Below are 13,905 nucleotides of genomic sequence, written 5' to 3' on the forward strand. Positions count from 1 at the left end.
GTCAGTATAGTACCTGGTTCGAATCCAGGCTGTATCACATCTGGCCGTGATTGGGAGTTCCATAGGGCAGCACACAATTGGCCCAGCGTCGTCCGGGTTTGGCCTGAGTAGGCCGTCATAGTAAATAAGGATTTGTTCTTAACTGACTTGCCTAGTTAAATAAAGGTAGAAATATCAATCAAATGTATTTATAAAGGCCTTTTTACATCAGCTGATGTCACAAAGTGCTATATATATTATATTATGATTAGTGGTAGGGTTATATTATTTTAAGATCATTTTTACTGAACCACATAAACAGCCAGGCAGTAGGCTTATTTTTAGACTTGTTTACCTGTAAACTAAAGTAGGTCGGATACCAGCCGGGAAAATTGACAATAATAGACCACTTTCTCAATAAACTCCAGGCTTGTCATTGACAAGACAGTGAAGTTAAAGCGAAAAAAGCATTCGTTTAACTCGTCACTACGCAACAAAGTTCTCACTTTTCAGCTACTGTACATCATTTGCAACAAAGTTGCCCTCCCATCCTCCCATCATTTGGCTGAACAGCGTGTCCCGCTTGGTTGCACGCAATGATGTATAAACCCTGCCTTGCTTTCGATATGTGTTGGCCATTGAGAGACTTTGAAGCCACCAGTCGGCCATATTGACACTCCCCAGTAGGAGCAGTCCTCCATAGGAATGACTGGAATTCTACAGTATTTCAATTAAATGTTTCAAGGACAAAATTACATGTATTTAAGTAACTATCTTTTTTGTTGTAGTGGGGACAGTAACATTAGTAATGTACATAAAATTATACTTTAAGGATTTTTTTTATTTGTTACGTTTAGCTCACATAATTTAAAAGTATGCATTAAGTTGTCTGTAATATGATACATGTGTAAAACACGAATGTAGACATTAATACGTGCATTTCTGTAGCTTCAAACATATGTTTTTTAGAACGGTGGGGGAGTGCCAAGATGGAGGTGCAGTTGCCTCAACACAGCGCCCCAAAAAGTTATCTAGTATATATATAAATTATTGGTTGCACGCTTACATTGTTTACATCTACAAACATTTCCTGACATGTGACTAAATCAACGTCATTCGCAACGAAAGCAGCATTCACGGAGTTTGAAGTCTAAGTAAAAGCAATAAAATGTATGATAAAGACAACGACCTTCAATGAAGAGACCAGAACTAAATATTCCTTCATAACCTGCAATTGTCGTGGGTTTCTTCTCTAAATACTCAAGAAGTCGAGCGAAAAAAGGTAAGAAAGTGAAACTTTTCAAAGATGTTTCTCGACGGCGCGAGACTTTAAAAAGTAACACCTACATTTCGAAAACAGGCAGTGAAATGTGTGACTTGTATTCGATAAGGAACTAAATCAAATGGGTATTGATTATACTTTATTTTTATAATTTTTTTTACTTCAAGTGTATGGGGAATTAGCTCCACAATGGCTGTTTTTAAACGCTTCTCATTTAAAAATCTTCCACTAACTGAAGATTAGCCTACTTGCCCTAATCAATTCTGGCAGGTGGAGTCACTTGTGTGTCATGTTTTCTTTATCCAGTTGTTTATATTTGTTTATATTTTAATAAGGTTGTAATATAGATCTATAGGTCCAATAATTAATCCGTATCTTTATTTATTTATATATATTCGATTATTTATTGGTGTACGGCTAGTTATACTTTAATTGGGCATCAGTGTAACTGATCGTATATTTATAGTAGCCTAGTGAAATCTAACTTATTTCGAAACTGGTCTTCAGAAAACTTATCCTTTCATATCGGTTCCTTCCATGTAACTTGGGCCACATTATTGGTCAGGCTACTTTAATTTAAGAGATTCTGTTAAATTCAGAGATTTAAGATTGTGCTAGCATAACATGGATGATTATATTTGAAGACTGTATACAGTTTGAAGACTGTTTAGATTGTGTACTGAACGTAATACATTTGTATGAACAGCTCTTAAGTGCTTTTTTGAATTCATACATTACCATATGAATTTGGAATGCATTTCGCAAACACATTTATACATCCCCTCTCCCCCTCTTTATCTTCCCATCTTTCTGTTCAACTGTCTGCTTCCTTTTGATCTCTATTTCCCTCTGTCGTTCTCTCGCTCCACCTTGTCCTCACTCACTCACTCACTCACAATTTAGTAATCTTATCGAGTGACTTACAGTTAGTGCTGCATTCATCTTAAGATAGGTAGGTGGGAGACCACAAATCATAGATACTCTGAGGAAAAATGTACTTACCACCAGAAAAGTCAGCGCTAGGGGGCGAGTGTTAGTTCACAAAATTTCTGCGGATTGAGTATAAATAGAAGGTCCTCAGCCTCTGCTGGAGTTTGTATGCAGTGCAAAGAAACTAAAGCCAACATTTGTAACCTATTGTAACCCTGTGTCCCATTCAGGATATTTTATTTTAGCTATTCTGATCATTTTGAGATGGGTATGCAGTGTGGGCAGCATGGTCTGTGGTATGTCCCTGTGCATCCTGTAAAAACATTTCACATTGGGTCACATACAGTTGAAGTTGGAAGTTTACATACATCTTAGGCAAATACATTTAAACTCAGTTTTTCACAATTCCTGAATTTTTACAATCCTTGTAAAAATTCCCTGTCTTAGGTCAGTTAGGATCACCACTTTATTTTAAGAATGTGAAATGTCAGAATAATAGTAGAGAGAATGATTTATTTCAGCTTTTATTTCTTTCATCACATTCCCAGTGGGTCAGAAGTTTACATACACTCAATTAGTATTTGGTAGTATTGCCTTTAAATTGTTTAACTTGGGTCAAACGTTTTCTGGTAGCCTTCCACAAGCTTCCCACAATAAGTTGGGTGAATTTTGGCCCATTCCTCCTGACAGAGCTGGTGTAACTGAGGTTTGCAGGTTTCCTTGCTCACACACGCTTTTTCAGTTCTGCCCACAAATGTTCTATATGATTGAGGTCAGGGCTTTGTGAGGGCCACTCCAAAACCTTGACTTTATTGTCTGTAAGCCATTTTGCCACAACTTTGGAAGTATGCTTGGGGTCATTGTCCATTTGGAAGACCCATTTGCGACCAAGCTTTAACTTCCTGACTGATGTCTGGAGATGTTGCTTCAATATATCCACATCATTTCCATCCTCATGATGCCATCTATTTGGTGAAGTGCACCAGTCCCTCCTGCAACAAAGCATCCCCACAACATGATGCTGCCACCCCTGTGCTTCACGGTTGTGATGGTGTTCTTCGGCTTGCAAGCCTCCCCCTTTTTCCTCCAAACATAACGATGGTCATTATGGCCAAACAGTTCTATTTTTGTTTCATCAGACCAGAGGACATTTCTCCAAAAAGTACGATCTTTGTCCCCATGTGCAGTTGTAAACCATAGTCTGGCTTTTTTATGGCGGTTTTGGAGCAGTGGCTTCTTCTTTGCTGAGCGGCCTTTCAGGTTATGTCGATATAGGACTCGTTTTACTTTGGATATAGATACTTTTGTACCCGTTTCCTCCAGCATCTTCACAAGGTCCTTTGCTGTTGTTCTGGGATTGTTTTGCACTTTTGCACCAAAGTACGTTCATCTCTAGGAGACAGAACGAGTCTCCTTCATGAGCGATATGACGGCTGTGTGGTTCCATGGTGTTTACACTTGCGTACTATTATTTGTACAGATGAACGTGGTACCTTCAGGCGTTTGGAAATTGCTCCCAAGGATGAACCAGACTTTTGGAGGTCTACAATGTCTTGGCTGATTTCTTTTGATTTTCCCATGATGTCAAGCAAAGTTTGACTGAGTTTGAAGGTAGGCCTTGAAATACATCCACAGGTACACCTCCAGTTGACTCAGGCTAATTGACATCATTTATCAGAAGCTTCTAAAGCCATGACATAATTTTCTGTAATTTTCCAAGCTGTTTAAAGGCCCAGTCAACTTAGTGTATGTTAACTTCTGAGCCACTGGAATTGTGATTAAGTGAAATAATCTGTCTGTAAACAATTGTTGGAAAAATTACTTGTCATGCACAAGGTAGATGTCCTAACCGACTTGCCAGAACTATAGATTGTTCACAAGAAATGTGTGGAGTGGTTGAAAAATGAGTTTTAATGACTAACCTAAGTGTATGTAAACTTCCAACTTCAACTGTACGTACGTAGTTAACAACAATTTACTGTTTTAGAGACAGCTTTCCCTTGTCTGATCTGTCTACATTATTGTAGTACCTCTTGATTGGGAAAGCATTTAACATGTTGACAAGAATGCTATGCACAAGGACAATTTCCACTTATAATTTTACAAAAACACATTTACAGGAAGAACTGTGCAGATTCAAAGTGTGGTAACAGAGTTATGGTAAAATCTCCCTCAGTTTTATTCTGAGGGAGATTTTACCATATTTCTGTTAACAAACTTTGCATCTGCACAGTTTTTCCAGTAGATGTTTTTTTAATTTACTGTGTAAACTGTTCAAAGTAGTCATTGTGCATAGAGTTGTATGGTTTGTTAAATTTTTTTAATCAGGGGTTTATGTTTGGCATACATTTTCAAATAAAAAATCAGTCCCGGCATAATTCCGTTATCGTGGAATTTCCCAGTACTCAATTACTGTGAGGGGCAGTAACTACGCAGAACAAAAATATAAACGCAACATGTAAAGTGTTGGTCCCATGTTTCATGAGCTGGAAAAAAAACATCCCAGAAATGTTCCATATCCACAAAAAGCTTATTTCTCTTAAAATTTGTGCACAGATCCACCTTGTGCTCAGTACAAAAGGCCACTAAACTGTGCAGTTTTGTCACACAGTACAATGCCACAAATGTCTCAAGTTCTGAGGGAGCGTGCAATTGGCATGCTGACTGCAGGAATGTCCACCAGAGCTGTTGCCAGAGAATTTAATGTTAATTTCTCCACCATAAGCCACCTCCAATGTCATTTTAGAGAATTTGGCAGTATGTCCAACCAGCCTCACAACCGCTGACCACATGTAACCACGCCAGCCCAGGACCTCCACATCTGTCTTCTTCACCTGTGGGATCGTCTGAGGGGGTTTGGTATTTCTGTCTGTAATAAATCCCTTTAGTGGGAAAAAAACGAATTCTGATTGGCTGGGACTGGCTCCCCAGTGTGTGGTCCTGGCTGCTACGTGGGTGCCCCTATGCCCTCTCAGGACCACCCATGGCTGCACCCCTGCCCAGTCATGTGAAGTCCATAGATTAGGGCCTAATCAATTTATTTCAATTGACTGATTTCATTATATGAACTGTAACTCAGTAAAATCTTTGAAATTGTTGCATGTTTGTTTTATATTTTTGTTCAGTATAGGATGCACAGTATATGGTAGTCTTCTGAGAAAGACTACTGACATTGACTCGGTACCAGCACTCCTTGATTTGAAAGATTACCTTGTGTGTCCTTTAGATGGGGGGCTACTACTACTTTTCAACAGATTTTCCCATTAACCGTCAAACAAAAGATGCAGTCTGAGCTTAACTGCTTGCTTAGTGGATATTTGCAAAACTGATGCCCAAATATGCGGTGTTTGTAGTTTGGCAGCCTGTGTGACAGTCAAGATGTTTAATGAAGGTATTTGGTTTCACCATCATTGGAGCTACAGTATCAGATGACGTTAGTAGACAGACACTACTTGGAAATTGATGTCAAACACAAAACTGCAGGCTTTAATTTCATACAGAGATGTAATGCGGGAAACTAAACAATTTACACTGACTACAGAAAGTATTCACACCCCTTTTTCAACATTTAGTTGTATTACAGCCTGAATTGAAAATGTATTACATTTAGATTGTGTCACTGGCCTACACACAGTACCCCATAATTACAGTGGAATTATGTTTTTAGAAACTTTTGTAAATGAAAAGCTGAAATGTCTTTGGTCAATAAATATTCAAACCCCTATGTTATGGCAAGCCTAAATAAGTTCAGGAGTAAACATTTGCTTAACACGTCACATAATAAGTTGCATAGAGTCTCTGTGCAATAATATTGTGTTACATTGTTTTTTTGAATCACTACCTAATCTCTGTACCCCACACATACAATTATCTTTAAACTCCCTCAGTCAAGTAGTACATTTCAAACACAGATTCAACCACGAAGACCAGGGAGGTTTTCCAATGCCTCGCAAAGAAGGCACCAATTGGTAGATGGATAAAAAAAACAGACATTGAATATCTATTTGAGCATGGTGAAGTTATTAATTACACTTTGGATGGTGTATCAATACATCCATTCACAACAAAGAAACAGGCGTCCTTCCTAACTCAGTTGCCAGAAATTAAGTAAACCGCTCAGGAATTACACCATGAGGCCAATGGTGACTATAAAACATTTATAGAGTTTAATGGTTGTGATCGGAGTAAACAACATTGTAGTTACTCCACAATACTAACCTAAATGAGAGAGTGAAAAGAAGGAAGCCTGTACAGAATACAAATATTCCAAAACATCCATCCTGTTTGCAACGAGGCACTAAAGTAAAACTGCCCAAAAAATGTGGCAAATTCATTTTATGTCCTGAATACTAAGTGTTACGTTTGGGGCAAATCCAAAACAACACATCACTTCATGTTATGGGTATGCTTGTCATCGGCAAGGACTAGGGAGTTTTTTTATTAGGATAAAAATAAATGAAATGGAGCTAAACACAGGCAAAATCCTAGAGGAAACCCTAGTTGTCTGCTATCCAACATACTGGGAGACAAATTAACTTCTCACAGGACAATAACCTAAAACACAAAGACAAATATACACTGGAGTTGCTTACCAAGACGCTATTGAATACAGTTTTGACCTAAATCGGCTTTAAAATCTATGGCTGTCTAGCAATGATCAACATCCAACTTGACAGAGCTTGACATTTTAAAAAAGAATAATAATGTGCAAACCCAGGTGTGCAAAGCTCTTAGACTTACCCAGAAAGACTCACAGTTGTAGTTGCTGCCAAGGGTGTGAGTACTTATGTAAATTAGGTATTTTGGTATTTATTTTTCTATAAATTACAAAAATTCCTAAAAACATGTTTTCACTGTCACACTACACACACTGTATTGTGTGTCTAGATGATAGGAGAGGGGGGGAAAAAACTATTTTTGAATTCAGGCTGTAACACAGCAAATGTGGAATAAGTCAAGGGGTATGAATACTTTCTGAAGGCACTATAAATGCTTGGTACGATAAAACTGTATTTTACATAACTTGCGTTACTTAGCGTGGCGTAGTATGGGAGGTTGTGTTGCTGCTTATGTTGTCTTATCACTATCTTTCACAGCCCAAACTTTATGATATACATGCATCTTTTGCTTAGGGACAATTCTATTTGACTTTAAACCTTAATGATATTGGGATTGGCTTGGCTAACTTATTTCAACCAACATTTGTATCTATCCTTAGTAGTTGTACAGTATCCAAAAATGATGTGAATGTTTGTCCTGCTTATAAGTCAAGACATTGTTGCATGTTTTGCAGTTCTTATCACCTTCTTCTTAAGGTTTGACATGCTGAGGTTAGCTCTGTTAGGAATTAACAAGCATATCTGCTATGAAACAGTGGTGTGCGTCACTACGCAGAGAACTTCAAAAGAGTTCCTTTGTGGATTTTTATGACACCTGATTGTGGATGTTAATATGGGGCCTGTGCAGTTGTTATAAGGGTTAAAGAGAGAGCATGGTTAATATTTAAGAGTGCGTTCAGTGAAGGGATGGGCACGAGTACTCGAACGGATGTCAAAGCTCGATCTTTAACCATCTTTAATACTGTACAACTATTTGGTGAAATGTGCTTTGTGGCTGCCTGACCTGGCAAGTGAAATTGTCTTGAAGACAAAATTAATTTGCTTTGACTCCAGTGTTCCATTTGTATTTGTGTGGCACAGCAAAAGAAGCCAAGCATCACACAGTTCCTCTCCCTAAAATCACTTTCCCCTCCATGTCTCATTTACTCAATTGTGTTCCGACTGAGCACACACAAGCTCCTGTTAGGCCTACAGAAATTAATGTCTATAAAAACATATCAAATTGATTGGAGACACAAGCTACATTCGTTGCTAAATGACAACAGTTTTATCAGAAATTCAAAATGGACTGGTTGATTGAAGTAGGAAAATATGTCTTCCAACAACGAACTGCAGTTTTTGAATAATTGCGGCAAGTCTATTTTTCGATGTCATGGCCATAATTCAGCACCATGCAGTGTACAATGTGGAATTGTTAATCCATTTAGAAAATTCCAAAGAACCGGCAGAATAAACTAAATTCAATGTCTCTATATCGAAAAGAAGGATTTTAGTTTGTAACCCTGAATTTTTTTCTTTTTTTTCTTTCAACTCGCCAAATTGAGCCCCGTTTCAAGTGATCACTCTTTGAGAATAACTGTTCCAGACTCGAGATGCGCATCACTTCGCACTGGCAACTTTTTTCATTTGGAAAAATATTTTGTTCTTTTTTATTCTGATACATTACATAATGTTTTTTTACTATAAAATAGATGTCTTGACTATGATAAGGGCTCCGGAAATAAGATCGTCTTGTCTGCTAAATTAATAAAGCAAGACTATGCCATTGCACAGCCATAGGCTTCTACAAGCAAGCGCCACAGCTGAGGTTACTGCCTTTTTGAAGATTGGGTTCCACGACATAACCAGTTGATATTAAGATTTCAATAAATGAATCTTAAGTGGCACTTGCATTTTTATTGACTGAATATACAATAGTGGCCAGTTTATTAGGTACACTCATCTAGTACTGGGTCGGACCACCTCCCTGTAGCCATGAAAGGATGCACCTGGTCAGCAACAATGTTCAGATACGCTGTGACATTCAAACGTTACTCAATTGGTATTAAGGGACCTAACGTGTGTCCGAAAAACATACCACCGCCACCAGCCTGTACCCTTGACAGCAGGCAGGATGGGGCCATGGACTCATGCTGCTGACGCCAAATCCTGACTCTGCCATCAGCATGACGCAACAGGAACCGAGATTCGTCTGACCAGGCAATCATTTTCCACTCCTCAATTGTCCAGTGTTGGTGATCGCGTGCCGACTAGAGCCACTTTTCTTGTTTTTAGCTGATAGGGGTGGAACCTGGTGTGGCCGTCTGATGCAATAGCCCATCTGTGACAAGGACCGCCGAGTTGTGGGTTCCGAGATGTCATTCTGCACACCACTGTCATACTGCGCCGTTAATTTCCTGTTGTGGCCTGCCTGTTAGCTTGCACGATTCTTGCCATTCTCCTTTGAGTTCTCTCTTGAACGAGCTGTTTTCGCCAAAAGGACTGCTGCTGACTGGATCTTTTTTGTTTGTACCACCATTCTCTAGACACTGTTGTGTGTGTAAAAAGACCAGGAGGCTGGCCGTCTCTGAGATACTAGAACCGGCGTGCCTGGCACCGACGATCATACCATGATCCGAGTTGCTTAGGTAATTAGTTTTGCCCATTCTAATGTTCAATCGAACAGTAACTGAAGTATGGAGCTGGAGGTCATGGCTGCCGTTTTTACATGCTCCTATTTTGTACATAATGTTTCTGCTACCGGCTCTTATGACCGAAAAGAGCTTCTGGATATCAGAAAAGCAATTACTCACCTCGGACGAGTTTAAGATTTTTTCTTTATTGAGTCTGGCGCTATAGATTTACTGCTGCTCCTGGACCAGGCTCAAATCCCTGTCCTTTGCATGAAGAAGAGACTCGCTCAATATGGAAGTGGTCAGATGATGCGGATGCTAAGCTACAGGACTGTTTTGCTAGCACAGACTGGAATATGTTCTGGGATTCATCCAATGGCATTGAGGAGTATACCACATCAGTCACCGGCTTCATTAATAAGTGCATCGATGACGTCATCCCCATAGTGGCCATACGTACATACTCCAACCAGAAGTCATGAATGTCAGGCAAGAGGCGACTCAGGGATGCTGGCCTAATAGGCAGGGTTGCAAAGAAAAAGCCATATCTCAGACTGGCCAATAAAAATTAAATATTAAGATGGGTAAAAGAGCACAGACACTGGACAGGGGAACTCTGCCTAGAAGGCCAGCATCCCGGAGTCGCCTCTTCACTTTTGATGTTGAGACTGGTGTTTTGCGGGTACTATTTAATGAAGCTGCCAGTTGAGGACTTGTGAGGCGTCTGTTTCTCAAACTAGACACTCTAATGTACTTGTCCTCTAGCTCAGTTGTGCACTGGGGCCTCCCACTCCTCTTTCTATTCTGGTTAGTGCCAGTTTGCGCTGTTCTGTGAAGGGAGTAGTACACAGCATTGTACGTGATCTTCAGTTTCTTGGCAATTTCTCACATGGAATAGCCTTCATATCTCAGAATAAGAATAGACTAACGAGTTTCTTAAGAAAGATCTTTGTTTCTGTCTATTTTGAGCCTGTAATCGAACTCACAAATGCTGATGCTCCAGATACTCAACTAGTGTAAAAAAGGACAGTTGTATTACTTCTTTAATCAGAACAACAGTTTTCAGCTGTGCTAACATAATTTCTAATTGGTTTTCTAATGATCAATTAGCCTTTTAAAATTATAAACTAGGATTAGCTAACACAACGTGCCATTGGAACACAGGAGAGATGGTTGCTGATAATAGGCCTCTGTACGTCTATGTAGATATTCCATAAAGAATCAGCCATTTCCAGTTACAGTAGTCATTTACAACATTAACAGTGTCTACGCTGTATTTCTGATGAATTTTATGCTATTTTAATGGACAAAAAATGATATTTTCTTTCAAAAACAAGGACATTTCTAAGTCACCCCAAACATTTGAACAGTAGTGTACGTTTCAAGCAAACCACCACAGTTCCTGTGCCCAAGAACGCCAAGGTAACCTGCCTAAATGACTCCTGCCACGTCTATAGCCATGAAGTGCTTTGAAAGGCTGGTCATGGCTCACATCAACACCATCATCCCGGAAACCCTAGACCCATTCCAATTCGCATATTGCCCCGACACAATCTGTCGCACTCAACACTGCCCTTTCCCACCTGGGCAAAAGGAACACCTATGTGAGAATGCTATTAATTTACTAAAGCGCAGCATTCAGCACCATAGTGCCCACAAAGCTCATCACTAAGCTAAGGACCTTGGGCCTAAATACCTCCCTCTGCAACTGGATCTTGGACTTCCTGACGGGCCGCCCCCAGGTGGTAAGGGTAGGCAACAACACATCTGCCACGCTGATCCTCAACACTGGTGCCCCTCAGGGATGTGTGCTTAGTCCTCTCCTGTACTCCCTGTTCAGCCACGACTGTGTGGCCAAGCATGACTCCAGCACCACCATTAAATGTGCCAACGACACAACAGTGGTAGGCCTGATCACCGACAACGATGAGACAGCCTATAGGGAGGTCGGAGACCTGGCCGTGTGGTTCCAGAACAAAAACCTCTCCCTCAATGTGTGCAAGATAAAGGAGCTGATCGTGGACTACAGGAAAAGGAGGGCCAAACACGCCCCCATTCACATCGACAGGGCTGTAATGGAACAGATTGAGAGCTTCAAGTTCCTTGGTGTCCACATCACCAACAAACTATCATGGTCCGAAAACACCAAGACAGTTGTGAAGAGGGCACGACAATGCCTATTTCCCTCTCAGGAGACTGAAAAGATTTTGCATGGGTCCCCAGATCCTCAAAGTTATACAGCTGCACCATCGAGGGCATCCTGACTTCTTGCATAACCTCCTGGTATGGCAACTCCTTGAAATTTGACCATAATGTGCTACAGAGGGTAGTGCGTAAGGCCCAGTACATCACTGGGGCCAAACTTCCTGCCTTCCAGGACCTGTGTACTATGCGGTGTCAGAGGAAGGCCCTAAAAATTGGCACTCCAGCCACCCAAGTCATAAACTGTTCCCTCTGCTACCACACGGAAGGCGGTACCGGAGCGCCAAGTCTAGGTCCAAAAGGCTCCTTAACAGCTTCCACCCCAAGTCATTAGACTGCTGAACAATTAATCAAACCCCTACTATTGGCTTTAAAAAAAAAGAAATCTTCCCGCAGTTGCTACTTGCTGTTTTTTATTTTTTTTATCTATGCATAGTCACTTTCCCCCTACCAACATGTACATATGACCTTAACTAACCTGTACCCCCGCACATTGACCAGGCACTGGTACCCCCTTTTATATAGCCTCGTTATTGTAACTTTTTTTTACTTGAGTTTTTATTTAGTAAATATTTTCTTAACCAACACAGTTAAGAAAAATAACAGTTAAGGGCTTGTAAGTAAGCATTTCACGGTAACACCTGTTGTATGTGGCGCATTGTTTTTTTTTTTTTATAGCAAGCCTCAGCTATGTGACTTACTGTCTGGAGGAGCAAACCATTTTCGTGAACGGGATTGTGTACCTAACAAATCCTAATTGCTAAATTTCCCCATATACACTCAATGGGCAGTTTGTTATCTCTAATGCTATGATAAATTAGGAATTGTTGCTCACGGTTGGTATAGGCCTATAGATAAATGTGCACTTATTTTTTTTCCAGTGCGTGTGGACCTTTTTGTGTTGTAAAAAAAAAAAAAAGTCTTTTTTTTTTTTAGTACTCGGAAATACACTGCTCAAAAAAATAAAGGGAACACTAAAATAACACATCCTAGATCTGAATGAATGAAATATTCTTATTAAATACTTTTTTCTTTACATAGTTGAATGTGCTGACAACAAAATTACACAGAAATTATCAATGGAAATCAAATTTATCAACCCATGGAGGTCTGGATTTGGAGTCACACTCAAAATTAAAGTGGAAAACCACACTACAGGCTGATCCAACTTTGATGTAATGTCCTTAGAACAAGTCAAAATGAGGCTCAGTAGTGTGTGTGGCCTCCACGTGCCTGTATGACCTCCCTACAACGCCTGGGCATGCTCCTGATGAGGTGGCGGATGGTCTCCTGAGGGATCTCCTCCCAGACCTGGACTAAAGCATCCGCCAACTCCTGGACAGTCTGTGGTGCAACGTGGCGTTGGTGGATGGAGCGAGACATGATGTCCCAGATGTGCTCAATTGGATTCAGGTCTGGGGAACGGGCGGGCCAGTCCATAGCATCAATGCCTTCCTCTTGCAGGAACTGCTGACACACTCCAGCCACATGAGGTCTAGCATTGTCTTGCATTAGGAGGAACCCAGGGCCAACCGCACCAGCATATGGTCTCACAAGGGGTCTGAGGATCTCATCTCGGTACCTAAATGCAGTCAGGCTACCTCTGGCGAGCCCATGGAGGGCTGTGCGGCCCCCCAAAGAAATACCACCCCACACCATGACTGACCCACCGCCAAACCGGTCATGCTGGAGGATGTTGCAGGCAGCAGAACGTTCTCCACGGCGTCTCCAGACTCTGTCACGTCTGTTACATTTGCGTGTGAACCTGCTTTCATCTGTGAAGAGCACAGGGCGCCAGTGGCGAATTTGCCAATATTGGTGTTCTCTGGCAAATGCCAAACGTCCTGCACGGTGTTGGGCTGTAAGCACAACCCCCACCTGTGGACGTCGGGCCCTCATACCACCCTCATGGAGTCTGTTTCTGACCGTTTGAGCAGACACATGCACATTTGTGGCCTGCTGGAGGTCATTTTGCAAGGCTCTGGCAGTGCTCCTCCTTGCACAAAGGCGGAGGTAGCGGTCCTGCTGCTGGGTTGTTGCCCTCCTACGGCCTCCTCCACGTCTCCTGATGTACTGGCCTGTCTCCTGGTAGCGCCTCCATGCTCTGGACACTACGCTGACAGACACAGCAAACCTTCTTGCCACAGCTCGCATTGATGTGCCATCCTGGATGAGCTGCACTACCTGAGCCACTTGTGTGGGTTGTAGACTCCGTCTCATGCTACCACTAGAGTGAAAGCACCGCCAGCATTCAAAAGTGACCAAAACATCAGCCAGGAAG

At 41.2% G+C, this 13,905-nt stretch overlaps 1 protein-coding gene across 1 annotated transcript in view; it reads left to right on the plus strand.

Annotated features, from left to right (window-relative positions):
* Positions 1–1,082: 1,082 nt before the first annotated feature.
* Positions 1,083–13,905, plus strand: part of pde4cb (phosphodiesterase 4C, cAMP-specific b) — a 142,423-nt gene continuing 129,600 nt past the window's right edge. Inside the window, exon 1 of the mRNA XM_071344329.1 lies at positions 1,083–1,261. The gene's annotated coding sequence lies outside the window, so the exon portion shown is untranslated. The remainder of the gene's footprint in view (positions 1,262–13,905) is intronic.

The sequence above is a fragment of the Salvelinus alpinus genome, chromosome 15 (assembly GCF_045679555.1).
Source record: "Salvelinus alpinus chromosome 15, SLU_Salpinus.1, whole genome shotgun sequence".
NCBI lineage: Eukaryota > Metazoa > Chordata > Actinopteri > Salmoniformes > Salmonidae > Salvelinus > Salvelinus alpinus.